At 49.2% G+C, this 18,231-nt stretch overlaps 1 pseudogene; it reads left to right on the top strand.

The window, feature by feature from the left end:
- The first annotated feature begins 7,095 nt into the window (after window positions 1–7,095).
- LOC144763574 (N-acetyllactosaminide beta-1,3-N-acetylglucosaminyltransferase 4 pseudogene) overlaps window positions 7,096–18,231 on the top strand; it is a 29,594-nt pseudogene continuing 18,458 nt past the window's right edge.

The following is an 18,231-nucleotide window of genomic DNA, read 5'->3' as shown; positions in this document are numbered from 1 at the left end:
GAGGCACAGTATTGCACATAGCAAAAGATGTGAAGATCAGTCAATTGTGTAGTGTACATACACTGGATGACAAACAGCTAACAGAATTCTTGCTGACCATTCCCCATCTAATCCACAGGTGACTAAGAACTCACTGCTGAGGACAACATCAATGACGAGCAGAGCGAGTCTCCACCCCCGGCACATGGACTCTCGAATGTAGACTCCTAGGATTTTCACGACGATTAGCTTGAAACTGGTCCATCTGGTGTGTCAGGGAGCATCAGGTCCCAGGAACCCATCCTCCCCACCACCAGAGAGCCATGCTGTTACGGCTTGTGCGTCCACTGCCACCATCACCACCATCAGTGCCACCTGCAACACCCTCCCTGTCCCAGGGGATGACCAGCCCACACCAACAACTGTGGACCGCAGGGAGAGTGTGCGTGGAACCACAGTGGCGAGGCAACAGTTCTGTGGCAGCAGGGCAGGTGGGAGGGCCAGGGTCACCCCCAGACATCAGGAGGTTGGGACCCCATCCCTGGACCACTTCACCAGAGTCATCGGGGCCTACGAACGGGTCCAGGGATAAAGTGGCCGGTGTGACAAACTCTTACACGTGCTCATCCTGCTGATGAGGTCCATCGACACCCGCATCGGTCAAATGGCGGACCTCATGGGCCAGCAAGTGGCGTTACTGAGGGACAGGCCTGCATCTCAACCAACACCTCCAGCCCCCTCTGGTGTGCTGCAGGATGACAGTTCACCATCCTCCCCTGCGGCCACTGAGAGGGGTGAGTCCTCAGACGCCGCTGGCACCACAGCAGGACCCACCTCAGTGAAACAACCAAGGGGCCGTCCAAAGAAGAGCCTGGAAGTCTCTGGAGGCAAAGCACCAGCCAAACACCAGTCACAGAGCCAGCCATGATGCCAACCCTCTTCCCCACTGCATTGACCTTTTTGACTGTCCTTCCTCATACTGCCTTGGGAATGGCACCTGTCTGTTGGACTGGGTCACCACATCGATGTGGTGTCCACTCATTCATCTCATTTACCATGACTGTCACCTCACTGCTCCATCACCACCTTCATGTTTATCTGCCCACCCCCTCACATGTCAACTTTGTAAATAAAATACCTTACATGTATCAGAAAGACGTACTGTATGTAGGAATGGATACATTTGAGGCACCGAGGGAACTACAACAGAACAACATTCACTGGTGTGAGTGTGGCATCACAGACATTACACTAGATAAACCATCTACATAACCCAACATGAAGATGACACAATGGGCAACAAGTGTCAACAAACATGTCCCGTATACGTTCACAGATTACATGTCACTGTCACACATCCACACATAGGTCTTCACGACAACATCAATCACACCCAGACAATGTACATGTTGTACTTTGTCACCCACCTTCAAGTGAAGTAGCGGGTGATGAGCTATTGACACATGTCACCTCCTTCCTCCTCTCCACTGTCCTCATCACTGGACTCAGGTTCTTGTGCAGGTGGCGGCCTTGGGTCCTCATCATCATCCAGTAGCAGGGGAATCTGCTTGTGAATGGCCAGGTTGTGGAGCATGCAGCATGCCACTAGAATCTTACACACCTTCCCAGGCGAGTATGACAGTGCACCTCCAGTTTTGTCAAGGCAGAGGAAACGTGACTTGAGCAGGCCAAAAGTATGCTCAACCACACAAAGTGTCCTGCTATGGGCCTCATTGTATCTGATATCAGCTGGGGTCCAGGGATTACGCAGTGGGCGCAGCAGCCATGGACGGCTGGGATATGCTGAGTCACCTAGGAATGACAAACACACATTGCAATGTTGCACAGGCAGAGGGCAGCAAGTCACACACCCAGCACGCCATACGACTAAGCATACTCACCCACAATCCAAGCACGCTTGGGAAGCAGATTAGCCATTAGCCTGGGCACAATGCTGTTCCTCAGGATGTAGGAATCATGGGCTGAGCCGGGGAATCTGGCACACACATGCGAGATGGTCTTATTGGCCAGGCACACCACCTGCACATTGATCGAGTGATAATGTTTTCTATTACGGAAAATGTGCTCACTCGCCTGTGGTGGCACAAGACCGACATGCTGGCCACGGTCTCTTGGAAGGATCCAGTGACCAAAAAATGGATGCATGCCATCACCTTGTAAGTTGGTGTGAAAGCTGTTGGGTAGTGGTGACAAAGCTGCAGGTGGGGCTCCAACAGATCACAAAGGGTCTTCAGGGTGGCTCTGTCGAGACGGAACTTGCAAATGATTGCTATATACTCTATGTCCTCCAGCAGTGTCAAGCGACGTATCAGGTTCGGCCTCCTCCTAGTTGAGATGAAATTGGACACATGTCAATGACATCCATCATGAGATGGCCACAGCGTAACACGATCAGATTGAAACAGAATGAACAAACACTGACTTGAGGGATCTGTGACACACCATGTTACATGGGTGTACGTTTGAGCCACACAGAGGGGACACCTCTCCATTTACAATACACCAGTACGTAAAACACCACATAGGTCAATGTGAATGCACATATTTTCACGGCCACATTCCACATGTGCACGCCTGGGAGCGTGTCATCCAGACATTGTGCAACAAATCAATACAACTGTCTCATACTCATCTGCTGTACCTGTCACACCTCAATGCATCATTCAAACTTGGCACACATCCACAATACAATGATCACAGTTAGCGGTGAATTGACAATTGCGTGTATGAGCACACAGATAAATGTAAATGTACATGTATTTATATAGCACAAATCACCGACCCGGTATCTAAGCGCTTGCTTAGGGAACCCGTCCTGGTATTCCCCTGTGAGATAACGCCAGCAGGGTATCCACAAGGTGAAAGCCAGGCATCCCACCATGAGGGGCCGTAGTGGAGATTAAGCAAGCTATTGCCCAGAGTCGCAGAGTGTGACCCCGTGAGTCGAGTAGGCACCGGAGCGAGAATTGTCGAGTCCGTGGAACTTTTTAGCCCAAGACCCGCCGAGACGGGGAATCGAACCCTGGTCCACGGCCGATCTCAGCTTCCGGGTCTGCCGCCTCTAACCACTGAGCCACACTTCTCCACAAGTAAGTAACAACATCATGCAGTGAGACAAGCCTTGCTGAGTTCATCACTGCCCCACAACACATTCATATGTGTATATATCGTAGAGTCCTCTACAGCACTGTCCTACCTCACCAACCATCTAATGCATTTGTGGCATGTTAGGGACTACAGACCAATGTACGTCACATATACACAACCATGGCCCATGTAGGCACCTGTGGAATCAATGGAACATTGACATTGTGTGCAAGATAATGTCCACTTCACCATGTGGCCACTGTGCACTGTTGAAGTGTTCCTGATGGACATTGACACTGTATGTGCTGTAAATTGCGGTCGCTACCCCCTTCACACAAGTGCAGTAGTCATTGGCAGGGAGACATGGGAAGATGGCGGTTGGTATGCTCCCCCACCGTACCTGCGGTAGCTGCCGCCTGTCCCCGGCGGTGTGTCACCAGCACCACCCCTTACACAAGTGTGATTGTCATTGGCATGGAGACATGCCCAAATGGTGAGTGGCATGCTCCGCCACCCTACTCGCGGTAGCTACCGCCTGGCCCCGTAGGTGTGTCACCAGCACCACCTCTTATATGAGTGTGGTAGTGCTAGCCATAGAGACATACCCAAATGGCGGTTGGCATGCTCCACCACCCTACTCACGGTAGCTACCTCCTGGCCCCGGCGGTGTCACCAGCACCACCCCTTACATGAGTGCGGTTGTCATTGCCATGGAGACATGGGAAGATGGCGGTTGGCATGCTGTGCTACCCTACTCGCGGTAGTTACCGCCTGGCCCCGGCGGTGTGTCACTGCCATGGGGCATTGCCTACAGCCAATGGGAGCGATGATTGCGGTGGCATGATGCAATTTTGAAGATCGCAGAAGGTAGTCATTGGATGCTTTTGAAAGAGACCCGGTTTCAGAGGGCTGACGCAGGTATCGAACGGGTGTCTGATGCCGAGGGCGGTGTGCCAAATGCATCACCACCCCCCTCCCGAGGTCTATGGTGTATAACTTTTACACCTGTCAAGTGCAATTTAATTTTATTTTTGTTTGGTCTCCAGAACTGTGAGTACTGATCAATTTTTGCACTTTTTCACGACAGTACTTTTTACTTTCACGTCCCTTGGTAGGGTGGGCCTTAGCGCGTCCATACCACCTGGGTATAGCACACTAAAGGTCCTGACGAATGCCAGGTTAATTTACACCGACATTGGCAGAAACATGTTGACCGACACGTACACTTAGAGGCAACTAACCATTCATTACATTACTTAAGTTTCCCCACACATATCTTTTTAACATGTCTTATTGATCAGTCATTAAACTATTTTTGATACAATTAAGGCATTATTAATTCTCACCACCTACACTTATTATAAGTCTCCTTCACATCCACATAGCCACTCACCACTTCACATCACCCGCTACGCAGTAAATCTGGCGTTGAAGCACACTGGGGTGGCACTCGGCCACACCCAGTGGGGCCCGATGATGAAGCTTGTCACCGACCAGGTCGGTGAGTGAGGGCTTTCTATAAACACCAAGTCGGTGTTTTTTCCCCTATACTACCTGTGCTCTTAATCCTGCCATTTCTAATGAGCTTCGAACACTCTTTTGTTGTTGATATTGTTTACCTTAGAAACGACCCCAGGGGGCTACAAATGTGTTGGAGTGAGCCTCACATTTCCACTGCTCACAGAGCCTGCTGCCTGGGACCCTCATCTGCTGATGCCTCCAGGGACTGCTGCCTGAGACCCTCATCTGCTGCTGCCTCCAGAGACTGCTGCCAGAGACCCTCATCTGCTGCTGCCTCCAGAGCCTGCTGCCTGGGACCCTCACCTGCTGCTGCCTATAAAGCCTGCTGCCTGGGACCCTCACTGCTGCTGTCTCCAGAGCCTGCTGCCAGAGACCCTCATCTGCTGCTGCCTCCAGAGCCTGCTGCCTGGGCCCCTTATCTGCTGCTGCCTCCAGAGCCTGCTGCCTGGGACCCTTACCTTCTGCTACCTCCAGAGCCTGCTGCCAGAGACCCTCATTTGCTGCTGCCTCCAGAGCCTGCTGCCTGGGACCCTCATCTGCTGCTGCCTCCAGAGCCTGCTGCCTGGGACCCTCATCTGCTGCTGCCTCCAGAGCCTGCTGCCTGGGACCCTCACCTGCTGCTGCCTATAAAGCCTGCTGCCTGGGACCCTCACTGCTGCTGCCTCCAGAGCCTGCTGTCAGAGACCCTCATCTGCTGCTGCCTCCAGAGCCTGCTGCCTGGGACCCTCACCTGCTGTTGCATCCAAAGCCTGCTGCCTGGGACCCTCACCTGCTGCTGCCTCCAGAGCCTGCTGCCAGAGACCCTCGTCTGCTGCTGCCTCCAGAGCCTGCTGCCTTGGACCCTCATCTGCAGCTGCCTCCAGAGCCTTCTGCCTTGGACCCTCATCTGCTGCTGCCTCCAGAGCCTGCTGCCTGGGACCCTCACCTGCTGCTGCCTCCAGAGCCTGCTGCCAGAGACCCTCATCTGCTGTTGCCTCCAGAGCCTGCTGCCTGGGACCCTTATTGGCTGCTGCCTCCAGAGCCTGCTGCCAGAGACCCTCATCTGCTGTTGCCTCCAGAGCCTGCTGCCTGGGACCCTCATTGGCTGCTGCTGCCTCCAGAGCCTGCTGCCTGGGACCCTCACCTGCTGTTGCCTCCAGAGCCTGCTGCCTGGGACCCTCATTGGCTGCTGCCTCCAGAGCCTGCTGCCAGAGACCCTCATCTGCTGTTGCCTCCAGAGCTTGCTGCCTGAGACCCTCATTGGCTGCTGCTGCCTCCAGAGCCTGCTGCCTGGGACCCCTAACCATCCAATTCTACCACAGGTGTTCCATGTTCACAGGGATGGCAAAGACAGAGAAGATCCATGCCAGTCCATTCACAAGCGAGGAGCTGGAGGTCCTGGTGGATGAGCTTCTCGCACAGTACCCAAGGCTGTATGGTGCCCCAAATGCCGTGGTTAGTCATCGTAAAGGTAGGTGTAGGGTAGGGGGGCAGACATGTAGTAGTACTTCTGTAGTATATGCCTGAGGGTGTGGGGTTGTGTCAAACACTGACAAACATGCTGTCTCCATGGGGAAGGAGTGTGTGTCCCAATGTCACGGTTTTCCCTGCCTGCAGTTGTATGTCTGAGTGGAGTGTGTTACATTGTCAGCCATACAGTGATACCGGATGTTGTACATGCAGGTGCCAGGACAGTAATTGCTTGGCTGATTGTTCTCTGTGCCCCTACTGTCCGACTCAGTGTGAACCCAGATGCTCTGCACAGTGCACGCCCACCAAGACGAGATGACATCAATGCACTTACTGTGTCCTTACTTTTGTTCATTCACACTGAAATCCAAATATGCACCATCTCAGCCCTGTATAATTGCACACGACCACACTAGTGTTGATGTATATTTTGTTGGTGAGTCCATGTACCCCAATGCCATATATATGACATACAAATATGTTCACAGGACATGCTCATTGAATGCTGCCCAGTCATGCACACAGTGAGTCTACACACAGACACAGGTGGATATGTGATATATGTAGTGGCCCGACATGCATAGGACTGGAGATGTGTGCAAGCCACAGAGGGGGTTCAGTGCAGTCAACCTGCATGTGTGTGAGATTAACAGGGACCCTGTACGCCCTGATAAATGCATGCAATCACATCTGCTTGGCCCATGCAGAGTGCCCATGTGAGGTGTACCCCAGGGTAGGATGGACAGAGATTACATTTGGTAATGAGTCTGTGTCTTGCTACTGTACAGATAGATGTTAGTACATGACACTGTGTCACTGATCATGTCCCCCTCTTTTCTCCCATGCCTCCAGCTCAAGGTACACCAGCGTAAGTCCGTGTGGAGGGCCATTGCAGCAAAGGTGCGAGCCCTGGGGGTATCTAACCGATGATGTACCCACTGCCACAAGAGGTGGGACGACATCAGCCGTCTGGCAAAGAATGTGGCAGAGATGACCTTGGGGCTGCTACCATGCACTGGGCGTTTGGCACGGCACAGCATGACACCTCTGATGGGCCGCATCTTGACAGTGACTCATCCTGAGCTGGACGCACGTCTGAAGGCGCATCAGCAGCAAGGCAGGGGTGAGTATTTGGGGAGGGAAACTTTGGCAGGGAGCAGATGCATGTGTACAGGGCCTGTGGCAGCGGTGGCCTTTGTGAGGTTCGTGGGGTGGTGCTGTGCTGTGTCATGTGAGTGGCTGCTGGGATGGGTGCCAGTGTCATGCATTGGCCCAAACTGGCCTTACAAAGGTGATCCTCCCTGCTGTGCATTCCCATAGCCGGATGTGTTAGGATCTACATGGTCATTCAGCATTGGGATAGTGTGGGGAATCTATTTGGGGGTGAACAGCAGTGTCCACTATTTGAGTGTGACTTCATGTATGCATACTTTGCATGCACCTTAATCGTTGAGGCCCACACATCTGACAACAATGTGCCCCAGAGTACAACATGGTGTTTGGCATGGGCTACTTGCCATTGTGGACTGTCATGTCCTAATAGGTGTCTGTGTTGTCCCCTCGTGTTTCCTCAATGTCTGTCAGTGGCAATAAGAGGTGTGCCCACATCATTTCCCTAGGTGTGGGCAGAGCAAGTTGTGTGTCTGGTAGACTTCATACACGGGCAGGGTGTTGTGCTGTGTGGCCTTAACATGGCTCAGTCATGGCAGAAATTCAGGGTTACAGGCACTGTTGTGGTCTATGTAGTGAGTTGCTGCAATGTGATTGCAGAGTGTGGTGGTCAACATGTAGATTTAGTCATCGTCTGTACTGCATTGATTTAATTGCTTTGTCCTGTTGAAGACACTAACCCAACCCTGCATCTCTCTCTCATGCTGATTCGCCAGTGGACACAGAGGGACAGGGGCCAGAAACCAGTGGTGGCAAGAATAGCACTACAGCTGCACAGGAGCCCAGTGACCCAGAGGTCACCAGCGCATCAGAGGGGGACTGTAGTATGCAGGCGGAATCCCTGCATGAGACACAAAGTACAACATCATCTGATGCCAGCGGGGATGCTTCCATGTTGGCAGGCACAGGGAATGGGGACTCTGCATCATCTTCTACCACACAGCGGCCAGCCATGTCAGTAAGAGGGGACGAGTTACATTCATACCTGGCACCGCTGAGCCTGCACCTGTCCCCCCTGCTGCCCTCAGTGCTGAGTCTGTTGAGCTCCTGTGCCAGCTTTGTGTGGGCCAGGCAGCCCTGCTCAATGCCTACAGTGACCATGAGGAAAAATTAGGTCAGGTGGTTGCCTACATGGAAGGCATACACTCTGACGTGGGTGGGCTACACCGTACTGTCCAGCCTTTGTCATCCACAGTGACATCTGCACTTCAACAGGCACATACTCCTATTCCTGCTCCAGTGCCTTTGTCCAGCCCCGGGTCAGTGGCCTCATTGGATGATAGTGACCACAGTTCCCATGCGTTACAGTCACGATACAACACAAGAAGCACCCAGCAGAAACAACCCAAGTGGGCCCGCCCGCAGACCCCATCCCCACAGAAGAGCAGTGCCACCCCAGAATGCAAAGAGCCCATCAGGGAAGAGCAAGGCCAAAAAGCCATGAAGCAGACATCAGGCTCACATGCCTCAGAGGCATCACCAGCGAAGGACTCTCCTGTCCCTTAAACTTCACGCAGAGCTAGGCGTGCAGTGGCTATGCCCATTGTGGAGGTGTTGTATGGCAAGGGTACACCTAGGAAGGGCTAAGGGCCACATTCTCCTGCCACTTCAACTCCAATTCTAAGCCCAGTGAAGCAGGTGTAGGAGGGCACTGTAGGGGCTACCCTTGGCAAACAGGCGAAGGAGGGCACTGTAGAGGCAACCCCTGGCAAACAGGCGAAGGAGGGCACTGTAGGGGGACACCTGGCAAACAGGGGAAGGTGGTCCAGAGGCGTAGCCAGACAAAGTGTTCCGCAGGATCCAGCACGTCACCAGAGGGAGTGCCAGTGTGTGCACCTGATGCAGGACAGTTGGTGTGTTTGCCTGTTGTGTTATCAAAAGTTCCCATTAACCCCAAGCAAGGGAAGCCATTTCGTATTCCCAAAAAGTAGAAGGGCACCCCTCCAACCTCTCCCACCCGCACTGTGTCACAGGTCTGCATGACTCCACCTCCACGTGCCACTATATCACCTGGTCCAAACAGCCCTCCAACTTGCCAAATGACTGATAGCCCTACATCACCTGTGCCTCTGTCTCCCCACTCAAGTGTTCCTGCTGTCCCTGACACACAGCCAGCTCCAAGTCCGCCTGACAGCCCCAAAGGTGAGTGGCAGTCCCCCTCATACACCTGTCTCTCATACAGGTGTGCTAGTCCTGCCCATTGTTTGCCACCTGGGTGTGTTGCTGGCCATGGAAGGGTACAGTCAAACACACTCACTGTGCAGCTTCTCATGTCCTGACTCTGCATGTTGCCATGCCCACTTGCCTTGTCATTCACTGCTGTTCTGCTCTTGCCTGTGCAGCTTCTCGTGTCCTGACTCTGCACTTTGCCATGCCCACTGGCCTTGTCATTTACTGTTATTCTGCCCTTGCCTGTGCAGCTTCTCATGTCCTGACTGTGCACTTTGCCATGCCCACTGGCATTGTCATTCACTGCTGCTCTGCCTTTGCCTGTGCAGCCTCTCATGTACTTGCTGTACCCCCTGCCATGGACCCTGGCCCTGTTGCTCTGCTGTGTTGGAGTCTCCCCTGTGTAGCCTCTCATGTACTTGCTGTGCCACTTACCATGGACACTGGCCCTGTTGCTCTGCTGTGTTTGACTCTCCCTTGTGCAGCCTTTCATGTACTTGCTGTGCCCCCTGCCATGGACACTGGCCTTCCTGTTTGGAGTTTACCTTTGCAGATATCTTGCATATTATCAGCATTTTGTGCCTTGCTCTCGTCTACTGTTGTTCTACTGTCATATCTGTGCAATATATGAATAAAGACAGTTACTCCTGTTGTCTGTTTTGTCAGTATTCTTGCTGATTAAAGTTATTTTGGTGTGTGCATTTGGTTGACTGTGCCCCATGCTCTATATGTCACTTCAACATTACCAAGCTCTTTGCCGGCATCACATTTTTTAACAGGGGTGACAGGGTCTTCAGTCCATTCAGACACTGATACTTGTGTTATTTGTGATACCTATTTTACCTGTCATGCAGTTCTCTTTTGTTGGCTACATTGTTCAGATGTTAGGTTGGGGTACACTGCCAGCACAGGGTGTGATGCTGTTCACAGGTTTGCATGTAGGCTGGGCAATGTCATCATGTATGTGTGTTGTTCCTTTATGTGTGCCCAGCTGTGTATGTGTATGGTCATCTTGTGTTGGCCCTTAATCCTGGTCCCATGGTCTACATGAGATGTGTGCTCCTAGGTAGTCAAGAGGTGTGCAGTGTGAAGGCTGTGACTTTGTAGGGGGTGTGGATGTGTGGGGGCCCCTGGATTGTGAAAGACACATATGTGTCACCGAGGAGTTGTGTGCCTGTTGTTTGTATTGTTCTGCCCTGTGGATATGTTTGTATGCACATGTGTGATTTGTCTATTGTGCACTGTGCAATTTGTTGGTGAGTCCGTTCTGTTCTGTCTGACTCCTACTTGTTGTTTTTGTAATTTATGAGTGTGCAGAGTGTGTAACTTGCACATCAATGTTGTGTTTGATGATCATCCATGTGTCCTGATAGTGTTTGTGTAGACTGTGCAGCCCTGCTGCTCCACACTGCCATTGTGGTTGTGTTTCTCATGCATTGCAGGCACATGGTGCCTTTTGTCCGCCTGTATGGCATGGTGTGTGTGGTGTAATGCCATCCCCTATGTGTGCCACTTATGCCTGCCCATTGTGAGTCTGCACTCCCTCTATTTGAGTATGGTATACCCCTTACATGTCGACTACTGACATGCAAGACAGTTCACTTTGATGTCAGCTGTCCCCTTGGTTTACATGTGTGTGTGCCTCCCCATCACTTCATTTGTGACACTGTGCTTTGTGGTGCAGTTCTTGGGCCAAGTGTAATGTTCCACTATGGATATTGCCCCCATGGTTTATGTGTGATGTTCTTGTGCTATTAATCAGTGAGAATTGCTGAGTGCACTTCAGCTGTGTGTGCTACCCAGTGCTCTGGTCAAGATGGTTCTGCTCTTGTATCCCAGAGTGGTGCATCTGTTGTTATTGTGTTGGATTTATGTGTCTTGGCTGTAGTATTACTTCACTTCCTGGGTGTTCATTTGTGTTTGTGCTGTGCTCATTTGTGTTGTGTGTGTTGAGGTTGTGTCAGTCATGTCTGTATGTGACTGTTCTGCTTGGTGTGAACATACTGCTTGTTGTGCATTCAGTGCTGTGTGTATGTGGCCTTAGCATTGCCTGATGTGCATCCCCTGATGTCCGGTAGTGTTTGTTCATTTTTGATTTCATGTGCATCTGTAGTTGGTTTCATGTGGCAGTGTAGCTCTGTGATGGTGCACTTCTTGTGTGATTTGTGGTATGTTGTGTGAGTTTTGGTCCTGAGTGATGAAGTAGTGCATTCCTGTTGTGTCTGTGCTCCCATTGTCTTTCAGCAGTTTTGCTGACAGGGTATGTCTGTTTCTGATGGGGTTCTGTGTGTTTTTCTGTAGTGTTTTGTGTTTTTGTGTTGTTTTTAGGCAGATATCTGTTCAGGCATCCCTGTGTGAGTGTTATGTTTGTGGCTACACCCAGGGTGTGTGTTTGCTTGTGTGTGTATGTACTGGCAAGTATTGGCAGCCTTCAGGTTGTGTGGCACTGGTGTTGTGTGTTGTGTGTTCCTGTGCAGCCACTCCTGCAGAATCTGTCGCCCTGGTTGTTTGTTGTGTGGTGCAGGGTGTGGATTGAGCTTGCTTGTTGCTGTGCTTGTTGCTTGTTGCTGTGCATGGGGGTGCACAGGATGGGCACTGTTAGACCTGGCACCTTGGCGTGAGTCTCCCTACCACTTTTTGCTGATGTGCCTCAGATGTTTTTGCTGGTGTTCGCTGCTCAGGGCATGCACCACGGCCAATCTGTGCCGTAGTGCAAGTGCTCCCAATGTAAAGTGTACCTATAATTGATTTCCATGATTTGGCTCATTGGATTTACTGTCAGTCCCCAGTAAAGTGCACCAGGAGTGCCAGGGCTTGTGAATGCCAATACTGCTAGTGGGCCTGCAGCGCTGGTTGCGCCACCCACAGAAGCAGCCTTTTAAAATGTGTCTAGGTCTGCCATTGCAGAACCTGTGTGCAGTGTGGTACTGTCATGCTGGCGGGGCAAGTGCACACACTTGCCAGCCTCTAAACCTTCCCTTTGCTTCATGTTAGTCACCCCTATGATAGGCCCTAGGGCAGGGAGCATTATAAGTGCAAGGTAGGACAAGCCCTGATGTGTGTGGCATGTCCTAATAGTGAATTACAGCCAATTTCGTTTTTCACTATTGTAAGGCTACCTGTTCTCTTAGGCCAAGATGGGTTGATGGAATTATTACACCCTATAATCCCAGCAGGCTCAGGGAACATGGTAGAAAATAAAGTTTAGTATGCCGCACATTCATTGGTAGTAGCATGCCCCTGTCCATAGTGGGCACGGATGGACCCAATGATGAAGCATGCCACCAAGGGGAAACCCGGGTGGGTGAGGGTTTCATAAAAAGAAAAATCTTTTTCTTTCCATTTGTGTTTCTGCATGGAAATATAAATAACCCCCTTTCGCTTTCTTCCTGTAGAGGGTACCTTTCTGGACTTTTGGCCACTCTGCGTTACGCTTGTTTTAGAATTTGGATCTCTAGTTGGCAGAGGTTTGCACCCTGTCCAAGTAGTGACCATAGTCCCTGCCTTGGTAAGTCAGATACATACCCTAAACTAATGTGTGCTAACCCACTAGTAGCTTGGCACAGAGCAGTCAGGCTTAAACTAAGAGGCAATGTGTAAAGTATTTGTGGATCACTTATCACAGTAAAACAGTGAAAACCCAAACAATAATAATCCACACTTAGAAAAATAGAGCTTAATGTATTGAACACAACAAGACCAAAACGATAAACATCCAATATGTTCAACCAGAATTACGAGATTTTAAAGAATATCTTGAAATATAGTGTAAGAGTCATAAACCGTCAACCGGGGCTAGCTGGTCGTGCTGGACCAGGTCAAACCTGAAAAGCCAAACCAATAATGATGGAGAATGGGTCGTATACAGAAGCCTCGGAGGCACTGCTGAAAAGGCATCTTCTCGAAGAAAAGCATCGAGGAAGAGGTGATGCGTCATCGTCAATCCAAAGGATTGTAGGCGATGCATCGGTTTGGAGTTGTGCAGTCAGGTCACAAGTTGTCGTCAAGCTCTGGGTGACGAAGGCAATGCATTGTCTTCAAGCCCTGCTGTCAATGCTGTGGGGTCCTCGAAGCGGTGATGCGTTGGCACGGAAGGTGAATTATTTGAATCCAACCGGACCAAAACAGGCAATACATGGATTTTTGCAGAAGCAGCCAGAAACCTCACTTCCAAGGTTCCAGGACTGGATTGGTATCATTTGGCAGGGCAGGACTCACAGGCGTAATAGTCTGTAGACTGCAGAAGGGTTGAATAAAGTCTTTGATGTCCTTGAGATGTCAGAACAGGAGGCAAGCCAGCATGTTCTTGGAGTCACTTGGTTCTGGGGATGTGAAGATTCAGTTCCAGTCCTCCTCACACCAAGCAAGGGTCAGCAGGCACCATGGCACAAACAACAGAGCCGGAGTTCAGCAAAGCCAGCAGATTGTCAGTCCTTTCAGCAGCACAGCGGTCCTCTTCCTTACAGAGTGTCCTAAGGTCCAGAGTGTACTGATTTCGTGGTGTCAGGGGGTCCAATACTTATACCCAGATGTGCCTTTAAAGTGGGGGAGGCCTTTGAAGTCCACAAGGTCCCTACCCATCCTGCCCTGACTCCAGACCCACTACAGAGGGGTATGCAGCTCTTTGTCTGAGGACATGCACAGCTCTATTAAAGTGCAAGTGTCAGCTCCTCCCACCCATTTAGTCCAGGAAGGTCTGGAATTTGCACCACATTACAACCTTAAATTGAAGACATGCATAAAAGCAAGTGCAGGATGGGTCAAAATGTCCCTCACTCAACTACACTATTTAAAATACATTCATAGAGCCTTCGAAAAATGCCATACTTCTGCTATCTGGGATAAAGTCTTAACCTATCCTAAGGGGCATTGCAGACATATGTTAGTAGTTTCATGAGGAGTTGTAGTGATACTGCATTCTCTATTACATCCATCACTGGTAAATTGATTACCCAACTGCTTTTAGCTGCCAGCTAGGTAATAGAACAAAATCAGAGGGCCAAGATCCCCTCAAGATGTTACTTGGTACACCGACATTTGGAGCATTTATGAGATGAAAAATCTCACAGCTGTAAAAGGCAATATGGGTTGACAAGTTTGATCAAATTTGGTAGCCATTCTATACATATGTCAAATGAGCGACTGAAAAAATGATTATGTGTAATTTTATTACACCTGTACTGTTGTGTTTGAGGACTGCCAGTCATTCGGTTGTTATGATCTTATACCATGAAAAACTTTCAGCAAAGCTGTAAAAAAAAATGCACAGTCATTTGTTAGGTGCTGAAATATGCATCATAGTTGTAACAGACATCTACACACCTAAACCCTTGTTGCTGTAACAAGCGTGGGCATTGCACTTTACCGGGAAAGAAGCAGAAACAGCGGATGGATTGCTGCTGGCAAACACCGATGCCCCCAAAACATTTTCGACACAATTTCAGATCTCTAGCTGAGTTGCTTGAGGAAATAATATTCTGATGGCCAGATTCATGATCCTGTCACACAACGCAGAACAGCACACTGCTTGACAGGGAGAGAGGAGGAAAGCCCATATCTACAGAGATATGACACTCTCCTTCCCTCTCCCTGCTGGGCGCCATGCACATACCATTACAGTGCAAGGTTGTCTGCTTGAGTCTAGCATAGGTTTTGTACTGAAGGGCACCCTTCCAGTACAACATTCTATGGCTAGACAAACTGTAAAACCTTTCCTAATTTGTATGTGTTGTGTACAGTGTCGCACACATGCAAAGTCAGAAAAGAAAGGAGAAATAAGTGTATTTCTCCTTTTAATGGCTACTTCAAGGTGGCGTTATTTTTTTAAGCAAAACCCATGGAAACACACATGTAACACCCTGTGATGCAGAGTAGCCAAAGGAGCGCTTTTGCTCTTTTGGGGTACTTAGGGCACCTTTTCTAAACAAAACAAGTTTTGCGCTGGAAAATAAGTCCAACAAAAAACTTTTTGTACAGGTTTGCGTCACTTTTGTGATACACCCCCAGTGCAAATGTATGTAAATCTGGCCCTGAATCTTATCATGCGGTACTGCTTTTGTGACAAAGATTTCAGATACCTGATCTGAAACTTACTGGGCCATTTAGGATTTAGCGAAATGTAAGACCTGCCATAAATTGGCTGGGGTCCTACCTCACAAAAACTGAGGCATACTCACCTCATTCAGAGGTGTTGGAAATTCAAGATGTGTGATGCCAGAGCCTCAGCTGACTATTCCATTGGAAACCTACGACCACCCGACAGCCCATTTGCCACAAGGCCTCCAAGCCAATGTATTGGACTGTCCACCTTATTTAGGGCAAGATTCCTGACACATATTTTGCCTGCCTTTATCAACAGTCTCTCTTAAATGAAAAAATCTTCCTGGGCTTGAGGACCACTGCTTTCATGCATTTCATAAGCAAAGGGGATTATGAGACACAAACAACTATGCACACTAGCCATCAGCAGATGTTGGTCTGCCAGCATAGCAGTTCTGGTGGAATTGCTCATGCTATGTCACTAGAAGCACATTCGCCGAAACAGTTGCCAACAAGCTGGTGATTACCTCCAAATGCCTCGTGTGGTCCGACTCTGTCCGGCGAAGGCAAGGAAGGGCCTCTGCCATACCTGTAGGCCACCAACCTTACTTAATTAACTCCACTAGTTACTTATTCTCCTCAGATAATTATATATTTCATACAGCAGGTTATTAATGCTTCCGGTTCAGTCCTTCTGTTGAGTAATGACCCAACCAGGAGTTGGGGTGAGCCTGATCTAACTATGTCAGTCATGCTGCAGCTGCATATGGTCATCCTATTACGGTTTTTAGTTTTTATAGTGTTCGTGTCAGGATGTTTTTCTCAGTTTAATGTAGAAACATGAATATCATTATACATATAAAAGAAAAAAACCTAGAATAATTTAATATTTTTTGTTGGATAAATCTCGGCATTCAATGTGAACAGTACAGCCTGAAGAGTGTTGATCCACTGTTGTCTCCTTGAATAAGAACTCTCTGACTTCTGATTTTGAAGGAGTTCTGTTACTGTAAGCTTGCTACTTCAGCGCCTTGAAGGACCTCTATTTTAAAACTCAGCTGCGCATGATAGCACGCTCTTGCTGAGATCAAGAGAAGGTAATTTTAATGTCCTCGCCTCCAAACAAGAAGTAAATTGATAATGTAGCAACAGGTCAGAACAGAAACCATGCAGTTTAATTATACCATTAGTGTAGCTCACCCGTGGCTCGCCCTTTCAGCCAGAACACAGTTATTTCACTCTCCACGGGTCGTTCGCGGATTTCTCTCCTCATTATGAAGTTATAGAAACAACAATCAAATCTATTTCATAAATGTCTGCCTGTTTAGTTTCTCTTTTCTCTGTAATAGCGTTTATTTTCAAGGATTACTCTGCTTGCAATTAGAATAAGTGGTTATGGAAAACTACCCGTAATTAGAATGAATTCAGGGAAGTTTCATTCCAGGAGATAGTTTAAAGTAGCAAAAATCTCCCTGAAGTTTGCTTTCTCAACTTTGTGTTAGTTTTGAATACACAAACACAATCTAGAAAATTAAAGAGAGAGAAGCATGCAAATTACAAATGACCATAATAAGGTTAAAATAATGTACTTTAGCAGAATGACAAGAACCCTAAAAATGCATAGATATGACTATATGTTTCACCCATAATCATGTATGTGCTTTTATTTAAACAGGAGGAATAACATATTCATTCGTGCCACGGGAATCGATAGTGAGCACCCTCTTCTGTGCTGTAGGAAGAAAGAAATGGAAGTAATGAGGCTTTACAGTAACAGCCTGGATTGTCTTTTGTGGATGGCTGCTGTAAGTCGCAGGTAGATCCAGATGGGACGCGCCCACTACAATGATCATGTGACATCTTCATCCTGTCTTCTCCACATCTACGGATGGATGGGTGGATGGAATTTCCGTTTCAACAACAACGTCCTGTCATTCCAAATGTTCCGACCCGGAAGGGGAATATGTGCACATGGTTTTACTAGATCAAAAACTGTTTGTTGATCCTCATAACCGGCTCCAAAACTCTCCTTTTTCCAATCCAATGTAATATTGCACCTGAGCAGATGGTAAAGTGAATCTGGAATCCAATATCGGTTGTGGGGATGTGACTGGAGGGTGGGGACTTGTTCAGGACAAGGGGAGACAGTGGCCTGGCTAGAGCAGCACTCCAAGCTCTACTGTCCCGTGGTGTTGTAGGGATTTCTAGAGGACTAGGACTTGCAGATGGGCACATTTCTAGCTGCAATTTTGACTTGGGCCAATCTGACATCAGTGAAACTGAGCCTGGGTTTCCTGCTCCTCAGAATGCAGAGTACTGTAAAATTGCACCCATTACTAAAGGGTATGGGGAACTGGGCACCTCACATTTGCACTAGTGATATCCCATTTAGTGATACCACTCTGGATGATTCGTAATGAGTTTCCCAGTAAGTTAGTCAGTATGACCAGATGTGTGCCAAATCTGGTATCAATGCTAAGATAAGATTTAAGCTCTGTTAGACCTGAAAGTCTGTCCAGCCAAGTGGTGCAATCCCAGTCCTGGACCCTTGGATGTGGATCTAGGGTGTTAGCACTAGCGGAACCGATGCACCCTCTGCTGTGAGAGCAGAATCGATACATCGCACTTGAAATTACTTTGGAACCAATGCATCACCACAACTGCGTGAAGAAGAGCAAAGGATCACCTCTACTGTGTAGAGAAACCCGGTGCCTCACCTTCAGAACCATTGCATCTCAGAACCGGTGCATCACCTTCGGCACTGACCACTGCCCCTGCTGCGTGGAGAAAATCAAC

Source organism: Lissotriton helveticus, chromosome 1_1, assembly GCF_964261635.1.
Source record: "Lissotriton helveticus chromosome 1_1, aLisHel1.1, whole genome shotgun sequence".
In the NCBI taxonomy this organism is placed as follows: domain Eukaryota; kingdom Metazoa; phylum Chordata; class Amphibia; order Caudata; family Salamandridae; genus Lissotriton; species Lissotriton helveticus.
This window is presented reverse-complemented; position numbering and strand designations above follow the sequence as displayed.